The sequence below is a fragment of the Somniosus microcephalus genome, chromosome 7, assembly GCF_052327205.1.
Source record: "Somniosus microcephalus isolate GS21.2 chromosome 7, FLI_Smic_1.0, whole genome shotgun sequence".
Classification (NCBI taxonomy): Eukaryota; Metazoa; Chordata; class Chondrichthyes; order Squaliformes; family Somniosidae; genus Somniosus; species Somniosus microcephalus.
Window position 1 is genome coordinate 177004407 of NC_140993.1, and position 15542 is coordinate 177019948.

The 15542-nt window shown below is 42.7% G+C and overlaps 1 protein-coding gene across 1 annotated transcript in view; it reads right to left on the minus strand.

Annotated features, from left to right (window-relative positions):
- Window positions 1–15170, minus strand: part of LOC147115027 (transmembrane protein 200A-like) — a 33629-nt gene extending 18459 nt beyond the window's left edge. Inside the window, exon 1 of the mRNA XM_085993270.1 lies at window positions 14715–15170. The gene's annotated coding sequence lies outside the window, so the exon portion shown is untranslated. The remainder of the gene's footprint in view (window positions 1–14714) is intronic.
- Between the last annotated feature and the right edge of the window lie 372 nt (window positions 15171–15542).

A 15542-nucleotide genomic window follows, 5' to 3' on the forward strand; every position in this document is an offset into this window, starting at 1 on the left:
TTCAAAAGATTAAAATCAGTACCACCAATAGTATTTCCATAGAAACAATCTATTTTGCAGGAAACTGCTTTCTGTTTAAATGGAAACAAATTCCATTTTAAAAGATACATGTGGCGATTTATCAGTGGAAATAAAAATTAAATTTCAGCTAGAATGATATCAAGCTGATGACATACCACATGCACCATTAGCCTTCATTTTCCAAGCATGTATACCTTCATGAAATGGCCACTGTTTCCCAACATCAGATTTCCACCCAAAATAATTCGCTGGCAGTGTCTGTCTTTACTGTGCTGACTTCAGCTATAACCTGCTTACATTACAACTGTGACTACACTTAAAAAAAGTACTTAATTGGCGGTAAAGTGCTGGAATGTTCGGTGGTCGTGAAAGGCACTATATAAATCCAACTCTTCCTTTCTACTGCTCCTCCCCATACTGTAACCAAGGAACCTGTAGTCTTCACTGATTAACTTGGCTCCAATGGACAGCTGCTAACCATATCCCAAGTAAGCAATCAAGATCAATTCTTGTTACATCACAGAAGTTGATAGTTATCTACTCTTCAGAGTACATCTTGAATACCCCCTCAGCAAGGATGAAAAATACAATTCACATATGCAGTTTGAGGGAGGTCATTTTTGAGTTGGGGCTTCAGAAGTTTTCAAATCACAAAGCTTTCTGTGATGTATACAAAACAAAAATGGAAGTCAAAGAAATTTTAAAGGACAGATGGCTGTCCACTAGAAATGTGGGCATAATTGGCTGAGCAAAAATTGGTTTGAAAGAGTATTAATCATAGGCAGTAAAAATAGCAATTTGAAGAGAAGAGGCGCTCAATAAGGAACAAAACAGTGGTCAGGAAATAAGATAGGAGCAGTAAACTCAGGTAAGATTTTAGGCCTGGCAAAACAATGTGGTGGAAGCAGAAGCAGCATAGAAGCTCAGACAGAGTCAGAAGTTAACAAAAACACAGCATTTGATGGTGTGGCAGATCAGTGTATACAGGGGCCATTCCAATACCATTGGTACCTTGTGTAAATTGGTAAATATCTGGAGTAAATTCTGCATAAAATAAATGTTAAAAGAAAAAGTTTACTCTACATTTATTTCAGTGGTCATGTATTTTGTGTGCAAATTTACCCCATAAAATGTCTAATCCCTGTTCTCCTGTACCTATGATCCTAGCCGTCTCAGATTAAGGATTTATTTGCTTCAAGGCACAGCTTGAAAGTGAACAATCCTTTCCCCACCTGGGGGCCCATGTTCCAATTTCATCTTCAGATCAACTCTCTGGACATATTTCAATCTGTAAACATTTTATGCCAGTTTCAAAGAAAAAACAAAGACACATAAAAGATGTTTTAAATAATCTCAGTTTATAATAACACACTTTTCACTTTACAATGAAACTAATATTCAGAAAAATAAAATGATCAAAAAATAATTAAAGCAATAAACAATAGCACTTCAAAATAAAACACACAATATGTGAACATCTTAAAATAAATGCACAGTGCAATACAGGAGTTAACTCAGTGTAATATGTGAGGGTTTATAAAACCCGAGCTCATGCTCTACCTTTGTGTGAAAGGGCACAGCCCTGCACCGACACATCTTGTTGTGTCGACGCTTTACTTCACTCTTGCAGTGAGACGCACGGAAAACCGGGTAACGCCTGGCAATTGTGTGTTTGTCTGTTCTCTCTGGTGACTGGGGCAGTCACCAGAGCAAGCGATTTTTATATATTTCTTTGGCATTGTTCAATATCCCAGAGCAAGTCCTGCAAATTTCTACAACTAGTGTGATTCGTTGTCTGAGTTGGGCATATTTACACCTGGCCCACAGGTAATCAATGTGTTGGTTTCGGAGCAGTAGGAGGCCATTCAGCCCCTTTGGGCCAGCTTCGCTGTTCAGTTGGATCATGGCTCGATGCTAGTTACCTGCCTTGGCTCCATGTCCCTTGATACCCTTATCCAACAAGGGTCTATTGATCTCAGCCTTGAAAGCTTCAATTGGCCCCCGGTTCCATAACCTTTTTTTGGGGAGGGGTGGTGTTCCAGATTTCCATTGCTCTTTATGTGAAGAGGTGCTTCCTACATTTCAGTCTTGGGTTGCCTAGCTCCAATTTTGTGATTGCACTCCCTTGTTCTGGATTTCCCTACCTGTGGAAATGTTTTTTCTGTATCTGCTCTATCAAATCCCTTTATCATTTTAAGCACCTTGATCAGATCACCCCCTCAACCTTCTAAACGCGAGGGAATATAAGTTTATGCAACCTGTTCTTATAATTTAACCATTTAAGCCCCGGTACCATTCTGGTGAATCTGTGCTGCATCCCCTCCAAGGCCAATATGTCCTTCCTGAGGTGCGGTGCCCAGAATTGAATGCAGTGCTCTAGATGGGGTCTGACCAAGTACAATTGTATGACTTAAACATCACTTCCTCATGTTTGTATTCTAGCCCCCTTGAGATAACGACCAATATTTCATTAGCCTTTTTGATTACTTTTTGTACCTTTGCACGAGCTTCTAGTGATCTATGCACATGAACACCTAAATCCCTTTGCTCCGCCACAGCTCATAGTCTCTCAGCACTAAGAAAATATTCCTATTTGTCTTTCTTGGATCCAAGAGTGGATTATCTAACACTTTGAAACATATAAGATCCTGAGGAAGATTGACAGGGTAGATGCTGAGAAGTTGTTTCCCCTGACTGGAGAGTCTAGAACTAGGGGGTACAGTCTCAGAATGGGGGGTGTCTAGAACTAGGAGGTACAGTCTCAGAATGGGGGGTGTCTAGAACTAGGGGGTACAGTCTCAGAATGGGGGGTGTCTAGAACTAGGGGGTACAGTCTCAGAATGGGGGGTCGGCCATTTGAGACTGAGATGAGGAGGCATTTCTTCACTCAGAGGGTTGTGAATCTTTGGAATTCCCTACCCCAGAGGGCTGTGGATGCTGAATCGTTGAGTATATTCAAGGCTGAGATCGATAGATTTTTGGACTCTAGGGAAATCGAGGGATGTGGAGATCGGGGGGGAGGGTGGAGTTGAGGTTGAAGATCAGCCATGAGATCTTGTTGAGTGGCGGGGCAGGCTCAAGGGGACATATGGCCTACTGCTGCTCCTAATTCTTATGTTTCCCCCACATTGATTTTTTTTTCAAATTAAAGCATTTGCAAAAACAAAGCCAATCATTTCCTGCTGGTTTCTTGATGCCTTGGGAGTAGTAGCAAATTCACACGAAGAACCTGACAATCTACAAAGGAACCATCTCTCGCAACATTAATTCGCCTCTAATTGATCTTGGGAAGGGCCTAATTACAGCAATTAGACTCAGTAGCCTTTAATTTAAGGTGATTGGGAAAAGAACCAGAGGCGACATGAGGAAAAACGTTTTTAAGCAATGAGTGGTTAGGATTTGGAATGCACTGCCCGATAGGGTGGTGGATACAGATTGAATAGTAGCCTTCAAAGGGAATTGGATAAATATCTGAAGGAGATAAAATTGCAGGGATATGGGGAAAGAGCGGGGGAGTGGGACTAACTGGATTGCTCTTCGAAAGAACCAGCACAGGCTCGATGGGCCGAATGACCTTCTGTGCTGTACTATTCTATGATTCTACGATTCTATGCTTTTCCCCATCACACAGGCAGTCAAAGTGCAATCCATGAGCATCACAAAATATGCACTCTGTAAGCACCTAAAACAAAGTATACAATGCAGTATGTGAGCATTTAAAACAGAATATATACAATCAAAATGTGAGATTCTATAAACAATACAAGCATCTAAAAAAGTACAATACCTAAGCATTCTCTCACAACAAAAAGCACAGTGCCCATAGGAGCCGAAAGGCATCACTGGTGGAGTGCAGGTGACAATACGAGACATCTGTGGTAAGGTGGTGGTCGCAGCAATTGAGAAGCATCTATGTGGGTTCAAAACAGTGAAGTGGGCCTAGGCAGAAATTGATTGTGCAAAATAAGAGGCAGGGGCAATGGGACACATTGATGGTGGGTTGGGCAATGCTGGTGTGAAGATTGATGGTAGAGCAGCGGATGTGGGACACAGTACTGATAAGAGGGTTCAAGGCTTCAGATAGCACTGATCAACGAGTGAACTATTTAAATAAACTCATCAAAATCTATTTGTCAAAACTATAAGTGAAATTCTAGATGCAGAGAGTAAAGTAAACTTAAATTTATCTTGAACTGAAATTGAAACAGGGAATGGGAACAGTGGCAAAACTGGAGCTAAAAAAAGGAGTAAACGCAATTCATTTTAAACAACAATCTTTTAACAGAGTCTTAAACTTCATGAGATTGTACCTAACAATGGATGTTCATGACTTTCCTAAATTGATTTTGATGTCCCAAATGTGTGGCTAGATTTAATCTGGCCCTGACTTGAAATATTAGTATTTTTCAAAGTATTTGATTTAATCTGTGAATGTTATTTATATATATTCATGTTTTATTCATGAGCTTTTTGTATATTTTAGTCTTTTTCTAATTTTATACCACTTGTATTCTGTACTTTTATTTTTCTGCTTATTATAAGATCCTGAATGTTATTATTATATTTATAATATACTAGCTGAAGTGTCCGGCGGTGCCGAGGGATTTTTGAGGGCATGTTGTTGTTGGAAGAGAGAGAGAGAGAGAGCGACTGAGGGGAAGAGAGAGCGCGACTGGGGGGAAGAGAGAGCGCGACTGGGGGGAAGAGAGAGAGCGACGGGGGAGAAGGGGGGGAAAGGGGAGGGGAGGGGGGGAAGGGAGGGGAAGGGGGGGAAGGGGGGAGGGGGGAGAGGAGGAGGGGAGGGGGAAGGGGAGGAGGAGATGGGGGGAGGAGGGGGGGAAGGGGAGGGGGGGAAGGGGAGGAGGGGGGAGGGGGGAGAGGAGGGGGAGAGGGAGGAGCGGGGGGAGAGGGAGGGGAGGGAGGGGGGAGGAGGGGAAGGGGAGGGGAGGGGGAGAGGAGGGAGAGGGGGAGGGAAGGAGGGGGGGAGAAAGGGAGGGGGGAGAAAGGGAGGGGGGAGCTAGCAGACCCTCTCCCCTCTGCCGACGATGGGGAGAAGGGGGAAGGAGGGGGGGGGGGGAGTCCCCGAGCCCCGCCCCCCGATGTCCCGCCCCCCGATCTCCCGAGCCCCGCCCCCCGATCTCCCGAGCGCCGATCTCCCGAGGCCCGATCTCCCGAGCCCTGCCCCCCCCATCTCCCGAGGCTCGCCCCCCCCCCGATCTCCCGAGGCCCGATCTCACGAGCCCCGCCCCTCACCCGAGCCGGCTTCAAGAGCAGAGAGAGGCAACCTACCGCGTGAGGCCCGGCCTGACTCAAGTCGCGCGCGCTGACTCCTGCCCCACCCGCCTTTACTAAGATGGCGGCGGTGGCGACGCTCGGCTCAGGCCCGCCCCCTCCAGCCTTCACAAAGATAGCGGCGATCGCGAGCCGCTTGTTGAGCGCGACGGGTGGTGCCTAGCTCGGGCGTGGCTGGGCAACAGAGGCCCAGGCTTACAGCCCTGGAAAAACGGTGAAAGGTAGGAAAATTCTAGATGTTAGAGAAAAGATTTACAAATTAATTAACTTTTTAAAAAAACAATTTGTGTTTTAAAAGCAACTTTTTTTTTGCTGGAAATGTAGATTTGAAAAGAAACACGCAGAAAGTGGGAAAAAGAAATGAAAAGTTTGGAATCAAGATGGCGGCGACTCACCTCGGTTCAGAATGATAAGGCCCGCCCACACACGCACCGATTGGTCAACCGTCAGGTCACTGAACTGTAGGATTGGTCAATTATCACGTCACTCAACTGTAGCCCGCACACACAATGAACCCACCCCCACTCGATGCAAATGAGCGGATAATGAGAGGAATTTTGAAAGTTTTTTGGATACCGTCGGCACAATTTTTGTCCGAGCAAAAAGTAAATACGCCTACAAGAGTCCCCTAATGATGAGCTTTCTTTTAATATAACATATGTGTAGGTACGCTCTATAACTTTTGATTGTATAGCCGGCCAGAGAGACAGACAGAGACAGACAGAGAGACATATCCTTTTATATATATAGATAAGTAAAGGATGATGTATAACAAACAGCACAAGTGAGCAGATAACTCGTGACTGACAAAAGTTCTGAGTAAGTTACAGATGCTTGTATTGTGAATGAAGACATGCTTGTATGTCCTGATTGAAAATAAAAAAATGTTATGGACATTGTTACTTTCCCACACGGGTGGGTTATACAGTAGGTGGGGGGGGGGTGGTGGCAGCATTTCAGAGATCTAATATGCAATGCCACTCAGTGGTAGGATGTAGGCTTGTACCCATGATCTCAAGTGTGCCACCACAGGGAGGTGTCTTAGTCCCTGATCCCATACCTTTGCCTGGATGCCTACTAAAACTCAACATGATGGTGCACAACCTGGGTGTCTTGCTCAACCCTAAGCGAAGCTTCAAACCCCACATCTAGTCTATCACCAGGACCACCCACTTCTACCTCCCTAAAATCGCTCATCTCCACCTCTAGCTCACCTGTCACAAACTCCTGTTCATGCTTTTGTCACCTCCAGATTTAATTTTCCCAATGACTTCCTTACATGGCTCTAAAGTAACTCCAATTCATCCAGATCTCCACTACCTGCATTCTACCTGCACAAAGTTCTGCTCATGTTATCCCTGTCCTTGTCAAGTCCATCCCTCCGTGTATTGATTTCAAAACTTTCATCCTTGTCTACAAATCGCTCCATGGCCTTTCTTCTGTCTACCTCTGCAACATCCTCTAGCCCTGCATCCCTGTTTGCACCCTCCATTCTACCAACTCTAAGCTACTGTGCGTTCCCCTTTCTACCATCAGTGGCAGAACCTTTAACCACTTGCTCCATATCTAGAACGCGCTCCTGAAACCACTCTACCTTGCTACATCTCCTCTTCAAAAGCCTCCTTAAAACCTACTTCTACTGCCATTAACCTCAATCCTACCCCTGCTTGAGAATGCCCCCAAACTATGAAGCACTTTGGAATGTTTGCTACATTAATGGCGCTATTAAAATTTAAATTGTTGTTGCTATAGCCTGCCAAGCAATATTGAATAGTGAAGTTAAATGTTTGCCGTTTAAAAAAGGATTCTACTGATCTTTGTGAATAGCATGAAAAAAATCAGTGAATGATAGAGTAGATCAATGCACTGCCCTATACTCCATTCAGCTCATGCCTGTCTGTGCAGCATGCTGTCAAAGTTGATTTACTTAGAGGTCAAAGAAATAAATCTGCTTTAATTGAACGTGCAATATGGAAAAGACAGGATCCAAAATAGCATGATGCAAGGTGGATGATTAGCTCTGGACATAAGAGCAATCATGACTCAGCAGAGAAACCAATGAAATATGGATTTCTCAGAATGTAATCAGGAGAAAAAATGGTTGTCAGCTTAGTGTGATTTGGAATTCTGACCTCAAAAAAACTGCATCTCTAAGGTTGTCTTACTGACATTGTTTTTTTTATAAATTTTTAGATTGAAATGTTCATTTATATAAATTTAAAGAAAAACTTTTTAAAAATTACCATCTAACCAATTGCTTTCTTGCAAGGTTTGGTGCAAACCACATGAACTCCAGATACGTAGTTTCAGATTTTGATACTTAGGGATCATTAAATTTTAAAAAGGCCGGACTGGGAGCCAACGTAGGTCAGTGAGCGCAGGGTGATAGGTGAACGGGACTTGGTGCAAGTTAGGCAGCAGAGTTTTGGATGAGCTCCAGTTTATATAGGGTAGAAGATGGGAGGCTGGCCAGGAGAACATTGAAATAGTCAAGTCTAGAGGTAGCAAGAGCATGGACGAGGGTTTCAGCAGCAGATGCAAACGGGTGATGTTATGGAGGTGGATGGAGTGGATATGTGGTCGGAAGCTCATCTCGGAGTCAAATACGACACCAAGGTTGTGAACGGTCTGGTTCAACCTCAGCCTCAGACAGTTGCCAGGGAGAGGGATGGAGTCGGTGGCTCGAGAACGGAGTTTGTGGCAGGGACCGAAGCCAATGGCTTTGTTCTTCCCAATATTTACTTTAGTAAATTTTTGCTCATCCAGTACTGGATGTCGGACAAGCAGTATGACAAATCAGGGACAGTGGAGGGGTCGAGACAGGTGGTGGTGAGGTAGGGCTGGTGTCATCAGCGTACATTGCAGGTGATTCTCTGGCTATGACTAGATAGATAAGAATGGAACCCAGACCCACTCTATTGGACGATGGAGGGAAGGCATTGGAGGAGGATTGTATGGTCAACCGTGTCTAAGGCTGCAGACAGGTCAAGAAGGATGAGGAGGGATAGTTTACCACAGTCACAGAGGATAGAAACATAGAAGATAGGAGCAGGAGTAGGCCATTCGGCCCCTCGAGCCTGCTCCGCCATTCAATGCGATCATGGCTGATCATCCAAATTCAGTACCCGGTCCCTGCTTTCTCCCCATACCCCTTGATCCCTTTAGCCTTAAGAAATATATCCAACTCCTTGAATATATTTAATAATGTATTGGCCTCTACTGCCTTCTGTGGTCGAGAATTCCACAGGTTCACCACTCTCTGGGTGAAGAAATTCCTCCTCATTTCTGTCCTAAATGGCCTACCCCTTATCCTTAGACTGTGACCCCTGGTTCTGGACTCCCCGACCATCGGGAACATCCTCCCTGCATCTAGTCTGTCCAGTCCTGTCAGAATTTTATAAGTTTCAATGAGATCCCCTCTCATTCTTCTAAACTCCAGCGAGTACAAGCCCAATCGACCCAATCTCTCCTCATACGTCATTCCTGCCATCCCAGGTATCAGCCTGGTGAATCTTCGCTGAACTCCTTCCATGGCAAGAACATCCTTCCTCAGATAAGGCGACCAAAACTGGACACTATACTCAAGATGTGGTCTCACCAAGGCCCTGTATAACTACAGCAAGACATCCTTGTTCCTGTACTCAAACCCTCTCGCTACAAAGGCCAACATGCCATTTGCCTTCTTAACCACCTGCTGCACCTGCATGCTTACCTTCAGCGACTGGTGCACAAGGACACCCAGGTCTCGTTGCACTTCCCCTTCTCCCAATCTATTGCCATTCAGATAATAATCTGCCTTCCTGTTTTTGCCACCAAAGTGGATAACCTCACATTTATCCACGTTATATAGCATCTGCATGCTTTTGCCCAATCACCCAACCTGTTCAAATCATCCTGGAGTTTCTTGGCATCCTCCTCACAGCACACACGCCCATCCAGCTTTGTGTCGTCTGCAAATTTGGAGATATTATATCTAGTTCCCTTGTCTAGATTATTAATATATATTGTGAATAGCTGGGGTCCAAGGACCAATCCCTGCGGTACCCCACTAGTCACTGCCTGCCACTCGGAAAAAGGCCCGTTTATTCCAACTCTTTGCTTTCTGTCTGCCAACCAGTTCTCTATCCAAGTCAATACCTTGCCCCCAATCCCATGTGCCTTAACTTTACACGCTAATCTCTTATGCGGGACCTTATCGAAAGCCTTCTGAAAGTCCAAATACACCACATCCAGTGGTTCTCCCTTATCTATTTCACCAGTTGCATCCTCAAAATGGATGCCACTTGTGACTTTGGTAAGAGCCGTTTTGGTACTGTGGCAGGGGCGGAAACCTGATTAGAGGAATTCAAACATGGGATTGCGGGAAAGATGGGCACAGATTTGGGAAGCGACAACACATTCAAGGACTTTGGCGAGGAAAGGGAGGTTGGAGATGGGCCAGTAGTTTGTAAGGACAGAGGGGTCAAGGGTGTTTTTTTTTTGAGAGGGGTGATGACTGCAGATTTGAAATGGAGGGGAACAGTACCTGAGGAGAGGGAACCGTTAACAATGTCAGCTAACATGGGGACCAGGAAGGAAAGTTCGGTGGTAAGCAGTTTGGTAGGTATAGGTTTGAGGGAGCAGGAGGTGGGTCTCATGGACAAAATGAACTCGGAGAGGGCAGGATGGGAAATAGGAGAGAAACTAGCAAAAGTTGCGAGTTCAGGGCTAGGGCAGGGGGAAACGTTCGGAGAAGTTTGGCCCGGTGGGCTAGAGGAAGGGAGGGAAGAGGCAGAGGCAGCTGAACGATGGTCTCAATCTTTGTGACAAGGAAGTCCATGAGCTCAAATGTGATATCTGCACTTTTAAAATAAAAACTGAGATTGTGAAAATATAAACAAATAATTCAAATATGAATTACCTGATTTAAAAGACATAGGGGGAAAAATTCAGTTGTTTGCGCCTCCCGTTAGTGCCTTAAGAGGGCGCTAATGGGGCGCAAAGCAACTAGCGCCCAGGCACGGCGATGTTTGCGCTGCTCACAAAATTAACTAAACACTACCGCCACGATCTCCTGCGCGGGCAGATTGTGACGTCAGTCGCGTGTGCAACGCCCCATTAGCGCCCCGGACCGGATATTGAGTGGCACCCCCTGCCTTACCGCCTGCCGCTAGCAACGACAGGTTGAGGGGAGCGTTATATTGTCAGAAAGGGACTAGGGGAGCGCTATTTAAAGGCGACCGCTTCCTGCCTTTTTTTGTCGGTGACATTTTTGCACCACGCATTCTGAGAGAGAGAGAGACTTCTGGATTACAAAATTTGAGTCAATCTGCCCTGGATAAGAGTTGTGGTAGAGTCTAGGTGGATTCCTTTGCTCCCCCCAATGAAATTTAGGAAAAGGATTCCCTCTTCTCCACACCCAAATAGAATTGCCATGGGAGGAAAAGGGAAGACAAACAAACTTTATGACATTGATTGGAGAGTGTTCTCTTCCTACTGAGAATATACAATAATCTTTTGACTCATAAACCACAGAACTGTCCACTAACTGCTAAATTCTAGTGCAAGTGGCAGAATCTCCCAGTGAGACTACTCTTGTTGACATGATGACAATTCCCTTCGAAATCAATATTATATGATAAACATGTAACTTTTCATTCTTTAGACATTGATATGTAAGTAAATATATTTGATATAGAGGACCCTGCATAGTAAAGCTTTTGATATGATTGTTTTACTTTATGTGTAAACCTAACTACAAGACTTATAACTGAGAAATGTGGTATTTGTTATAATTTTTATAAATCAAGATTTAAATCAAGGTAAGCATGCAGGTGCAGCAGGCTGTTAAGAAGGCAAATGGTATGTTGGCCTTCGTAGCAAGAGGGTTCGAGTACAGGAACAAGGATGTCTTGCTTCAGTTATACAGGGCCTTGGTGAGACCGCATCTTGAGTATTGTGTGCAGTTTTGGTCGCCTTATCTGAGGAAGGACGTTCTTGCCATGGAAGGAGTGCAGCGAAGATTCACCAGGCTGATACCTGGGATGGCAGGAATGACGTATGAGGAGAGATTGTGTCGATTGGGCTTATACTCGCTGGAGTTTAGAAGGTTGAGAGGGGGTCTCATCGAAACCTATAAAATTCTGTCAGGCCTGGACAGACTAGATGCAGGAAGGATGTTTCTGATGGCCGGGGAGTCCAGAACCAGGGGTCATAGTCTCAGGATAAGGGGTAAGCCATTTAGGACCGAAATGAGGAGGTATTTCTTCACCCAGAGAGTGGTGAATCTGTGGAATTCTCTGCCACAGAGGGCGGTGGAGGCCAGTTCATTAAATATATTCAAGAAGGAGTTGGATTTATTTCTTAAGGCTAAAGGGATCAAGGGATATGGGGAGAAGGCAGGGACAGGGTACTGAATTTGGATGATCAACCATGATCTCATTGAATGGCAGAGCAGGCTCGAAGGGCCGAATGGCCTACTCCTACTCCTATCTTCTATGTTTCTATTAACTCATCAGCATATGGGAGGAGTGAATGCTGTGGTTCACAATTAACCAGCAGAAAGATAGGACCACATGCAAAAGTTTTATTTTATATTAATAAAGGTCTAATTCATTTTGTTTTAAATCATACAACTGTGCATGGATGGGAACATACAATGACAGAATTTCTCTCCACATATCTGGTGTAAATGTAAATTTAGGCAAGAGAAAATTACACATTTGTATATTGGTCCAAGTTTATCATGGGCCAATATATGCAGAAGGCCCATACAGCTGCAACTCATCACCGACCTATTATTTTGCATTACGTGTACAATGTACTTTTACCTTTTATTTCCATCAATGATTGACTGAATAGGTGAGGAGTTTTTACTAATTAAAACACTGAATGTGTGATGTCACAGACACAAGGTGATAATGGATGTCTGACAGAGGATTAACACAAAAAAATCTGATTTAGAGATATAATTTTTAATATACTAAATAATAATACAACAAAATAATACAAAAATAAAGTTTGATTGACTATATATGTAACTTGAGACTGTAAATCTTATATTAGATATTGTATGTGAACATGAATAGCATACACAATATTTCCACATTTGCAAGACATTTTAATAATAGTTTCCTTAAGTTTTAATTACTATCTTAATTAAAAATGCAACAGATTTATGCTATCTGCAAACCACTATTTATATTTTTTATTGTTGAAACAGCAAGATCTGCCTTTCCCCACTCATCTTATTAATGACACCTGATACCTGATATTGATGACCTGAGCCTCTCCAGTCTGTAGATTACTGTCTTTAATAATTTCAAATAAACACTTAAAAAATAAAGGCTTAAAAACTTAACCTCAGAGTATGTAATAGAAAATATAAGTTTGATGTTGGCTTTTGTGGTATTTCTAAAATTATTTTAATAATGAGTAAAATTGTAATCTACGTAAAATAGATTTAGAGGGAGCAGCAGTTGTTGCGATGATGATGAGGACAGATGGAAAACGAGAGAGAGTAAACTGGGTCCACACACAGGCAACAAATGCAGTGGTGTTAGTTTTGCTTGTTATTTCTATTTTGCCACTTTTAAATTCTCTTCCACTATTTTTCTTGCCTCCAGGCCTTAGCTGCTATATCAATTAACCAGCAGAAGGATAGATCCACAGACAAGTTTTTTTTTTAAGCCTGATAGAATACCACTAATTGTGCTGTCAAACATGCTTTCTATCACCAAGTTGCAGTAATGTTGCTCCAGTTGATTTTCCTTACTTTACATCTACCTTATTCTTTCTACCTGTCTCTATGATGTATACAGCCTGCGTGTCTTCAATACACACAGCAGGCAATGTGCAAGTGAGTTGATGAGCTTTACCTTCTGTTTCCCAAAGCTGTGAACTCTTGAGATGGGTGGTAGAATTTCAAGTACATCGTGTAAGCAGAATTAATTATCATTCTTTCTGGGTAAAACTCAATATTACGCTATCATTTGTTTCCAAGTAAATATAAAGTGATACATTTTATATGCATAACTAAAAATATACACATATGTATATATTAGATTTATGGACCCTCAGATAGGCACATACACAGATTATATACTTAGAATGGGTAAATGTTTCACACTGAGTATATCTGGCAATAGGTTACACATTGAGGAACAAGATAGTTCTATTTTCAAGAAATTAGGGACATTGAGTTTGGATAATTGTTGAAAACGGAACTAATGCTAATACCAAATCACTGTTGATAGTTATAATGTATATGCATCAGTATCTTTATTGGGGATAGACAAACTATACTGACAACACAATTCTTTTTCAATGAAGTGAGAGCCTATGGCTTTGCAATGAAAGAATTAGTGAGTAGTTTTTAGCCTTTTATATCAGCTGCAAAACAAAAGACATTTGAATGTGAAGAATGCTGTATTTCAAGTGCATACTGTGTAAAAATGCACACTATAAACATAAAATAATTTCTAGTTTTGAAGAAGGGTTTGACCCGAAACGTCAACTCAAAGTTCTCTCCACGGATGTTGCCTGACCTGCTGAGTTTTTCCAGCATTTTCTGTTGTTATTTTTATAAAATAATTACTGTTTTGCATTTACTTTAAAATAAAACATTGCTAATAAATTGGGTCAGTAGAAATTTTTAAACCACTGATAACAAATCGATTTAGTCTTCAAAAGGTATCCCAATGAATTTAGAGAGTTTATCAACATAGAAGTCAAGCAGATTCAACTCCTGTTTATGTCTGGTCAAGCACTTTTACACAGATTATATTTATTATAAAAACAAATATATATAGGAGACAGATTGATAAATGGTAGGATTTATTTTACCAAAAAATATTTTCTTAGTTAAGCTTTAGATTTAGATTCCATGTTTGTTTATATTTTTCTGTCAGATGTGCTGCTGAACGACGACACTGGGGACATCAGCTAGATACATGTGGCATATTATGTTACGTTTCCCGTTTGTTGACTTGTTTAAGTCTTTTGTTTGAAAGCGTACGAAAACAAAAAACATAATATGGATTTATGGCAATTAAAATAAATTTGTTGCGATGTTACTATTGTAAAGATTTGTAGGCAATTTCCTGAAAATGAAAACCTCTAATTATCCACTTTACATTTTTAAACAAATGTTTATTTATAAATTTTAAACCGTAAACGATGATAATAAAAGAGCACCAAATTCGATTATCGCTTTTTATGCATATACACTTTGAAAATAGATTTACCGCTCGTCTCTCTTCCCCCCCCCCCCCCAAAAAAAAAATCCTAAATTATCACATCCAGAAAATAATTGATTGAACTTCGGAACACAGAGTAAAAAAACATTACCACAGGCTGCTGTCAGTAAACCCGCTCTTCAAAATGGAGGGACAGCGGCCATGGCGGCAAGGGCTCGCACTTACCCGGGAAGAGGCGAGCGGCCCGGGGCTCTCCGAGGCCAGCGGCGGGGACAGGGAGGCTCGGCGAGATCGACAGGCCTGTCAGAGCCGCACATGGCGATGCTCGACCCCAGAGGCCATTCTCGCCGTCTTCACTCGCCCGGTGGAGCTGAGGCGGATCTGGACCAAATCCATCTTGTGTGCTCAGCAGAGAACTAGTCGAAAAGTAGATGTGATCATCTCCGTTGTTTTATTTATTTTTTTGCTCGGCGTCCTTGACCAAAAGGTGTCCCTTGTGTTTGGTCTTTATTTGGGGGTTGTTCCCCCTCACTGGCAGCTGACAGCCTGATGTGGCTGATGCTACCCTGGCTCTGCGGTTGCTACGATACCAGCCCGAGTCACTCTCAATTGCTGCAGGATGTGAATAATTGCCTTTTAAACTCTCCTCTTCAGTAACAAAACCTCTCTCTCGCTCTATCTGCACATTAAAACCTCGTTCTCCACCGCCTGAAAAGCAGAGATTTTTTTTGTACAGGATTAACCAGCTAGGTAGGGAAATCGCTCACACCATTTCTGATTCCGCAGTTTCAAAAAGAAGCGCTACACCAGGCAGATCTGAGGGTCCCACAAAAAAATACGCTATCGTATATAGTGATGGAAAATTGTCCTATAGCTGAACAGGAACTTCATGAAGCGAAATATACTCCTGAGTTTGTACTGGTACAGTAAATGGCAATATCATTGGGAAATGGAAAACAACATGTTAGAAAACCCCATTTCCTACCCCACCCCTTCACTGAATCAAAATCATGTTTACCCTAAATCTTTCATAGCATGTGTTCTTATACCCAC